This window comes from Musa acuminata, unplaced genomic scaffold, assembly GCF_036884655.1.
Source record: "Musa acuminata AAA Group cultivar baxijiao unplaced genomic scaffold, Cavendish_Baxijiao_AAA HiC_scaffold_425, whole genome shotgun sequence".
Lineage (NCBI taxonomy): Eukaryota > Viridiplantae > Streptophyta > Magnoliopsida > Zingiberales > Musaceae > Musa > Musa acuminata.
Genome location: NW_027020672.1, coordinates 207,501 through 210,000, shown reverse-complemented (window position 1 = coordinate 210,000; position 2,500 = coordinate 207,501).

The following is a 2,500-nucleotide window of genomic DNA, read 5'->3' as shown; positions in this document are numbered from 1 at the left end:
TCTCGCTTCGCTCGCTGTCCGCCGCTCGCCGCTCGCTCGCGCAGCCAAAAATGGCCAGTTTTGGCCCGTTTTTGGGCCGTTTTGGCCAGTTTTTGGCCTGTTCTTGCATTGCGCGGTGACCGTCGAGAGCGGAGCAAAACGTCAGCCATCTCAGCACCCTGGAACCCCCCGGGTGGCACAGGGCTGGATGGGGCTTTCGTATAGCAGGGACGGTGCTGCCTCTCGCTTCGCTCGCTGTCCGCCGCTCGCCGCTCGCTCGTGCAGCCAAAAATGGCCAGTTTTGGCCCGTTTTTGGGCCGTTTTGGCCAGTTTTTGGCCTGTTCTTGCATTGCGCGGTGACCGTCGAGAGCGGAGCAAAACGTCAGCCATCTCAGCACCCTGGAACCCCCCGGGTGGCACAGGGCTGGATGGGGCTTTCGTATAGCAGGGACGGTGCTGCCTCTCGCTTCGCTCGCTGTCCGCCGCTCGCCGCTCGCTCGTGCAGCCAAAAATGGCCAGTTTTGGCCCGTTTTTGGGCCGTTTTGGCCAGTTTTTGGCCTGTTCTTGCATTGCGCGGTGACCGTCGAGAGCGGAGCAAAACGTCAGCCATCTCAGCACCCTGGAACCCCCCGGGTGGCACAGGGCTGGATGGGGCTTTCGTATAGCAGGGACGGTGCTGCCTCTCGCTTCGCTCGCTGTTCGCCGCTCACCGCTCGCTCGCTCAGCCAAAAATGGCCAGTTTTGGCCCGTTTTTGGGCCGTTTTGGCCTGTTTTTGGTCCGTTCTTGCGTGGTGCGGTGACCGTCGTGAGCGGAGCAAAACGTCAGCCATCTCAGCACCCTGGAACCCCCCGGGTGGCACAGGGCTGGATGGGGCTTTCGTATATAGCAGGGACGGTGCTGCCTCTCGCTTCGCTCGCTGTCCGCCGCTCGCCGCTCGCTCGCGCAGCCAAAAATGGCCAGTTTTGGCCCGTTTTTGGGCCGTTTTGGCCAGTTTTTGGCCTGTTCTTGCATTGCGCGGTGACCGTCGAGAGCGGAGCAAAACGTCAGCCATCTCAGCACCCTGGAACCCCCCGGGTGGCACAGGGCTGGATGGGGCTTTCGTATAGCAGGGACGGTGCTGCCTCTCGCTTCGCTCGCTGTCCGCCGCTCGCCGCTCGCTCGTGCAGCCAAAAATGGCCAGTTTTGGCCCGTTTTTGGGCCGTTTTGGCCAGTTTTTGGCCTGTTCTTGCATTGCGCGGTGACCGTCGAGAGCGGAGCAAAACGTCAGCCATCTCAGCACCCTGGAACCCCCCGGGTGGCACAGGGCTGGATGGGGCTTTCGTATAGCAGGGACGGTGCTGCCTCTCGCTTCGCTCGCTGTCCGCCGCTCGCCGCTCGCTCGTGCAGCCAAAAATGGCCAGTTTTGGCCCGTTTTTGGGCCGTTTTGGCCAGTTTTTGGCCTGTTCTTGCATTGCGCGGTGACCGTCGAGAGCGGAGCAAAACGTCAGCCATCTCAGCACCCTGGAACCCCCCGGGTGGCACAGGGCTGGATGGGGCTTTCGTATAGCAGGGACGGTGCTGCCTCTCGCTTCGCTCGCTGTCCGCCGCTCGCCGCTCGCTCGTGCAGCCAAAAATGGCCAGTTTTGGCCCGTTTTTGGGCCGTTTTGGCCAGTTTTTGGCCTGTTCTTGCATTGCGCGGTGACCGTCGAGAGCGGAGCAAAACGTCAGCCATCTCAGCACCCTGGAACCCCCCGGGTGGCACAGGGCTGGATGGGGCTTTCGTATAGCAGGGACGGTGCTGCCTCTCGCTTCGCTCGCTGTCCGCCGCTCGCCGCTCGCTCGTGCAGCCAAAAATGGCCAGTTTTGGCCCGTTTTTGGGCCGTTTTGGCCAGTTTTTGGCCTGTTCTTGCATTGCGCGGTGACCGTCGAGAGCGGAGCAAAACGTCAGCCATCTCAGCACCCTGGAACCCCCCGGGTGGCACAGGGCTGGATGGGGCTTTCGTATAGCAGGGACGGTGCTGCCTCTCGCTTCGCTCGCTGTCCGCCGCTCGCCGCTCGCTCGTGCAGCCAAAAATGGCCAGTTTTGGCCCGTTTTTGGGCCGTTTTGGCCAGTTTTTGGCCTGTTCTTGCATTGCGCGGTGACCGTCGAGAGCGGAGCAAAACGTCAGCCATCTCAGCACCCTGGAACCCCCCGGGTGGCACAGGGCTGGATGGGGCTTTCGTATAGCAGGGACGGTGCTGCCTCTCGCTTCGCTCGCTGTCCGCCGCTCGCCGCTCGCTCGTGCAGCCAAAAATGGCCAGTTTTGGCCCGTTTTTGGGCCGTTTTGGCCAGTTTTTGGCCTGTTCTTGCATTGCGCGGTGACCGTCGAGAGCGGAGCAAAACGTCAGCCATCTCAGCACCCTGGAACCCCCCGGGTGGCACAGGGCTGGATGGGGCTTTCGTATAGCAGGGACGGTGCTGCCTCTCGCTTCGCTCGCTGTCCGCCGCTCGCCGCTCGCTCGTGCAGCCAAAAATGGCCAGTTTTGGCCCGTTTTTGGGCC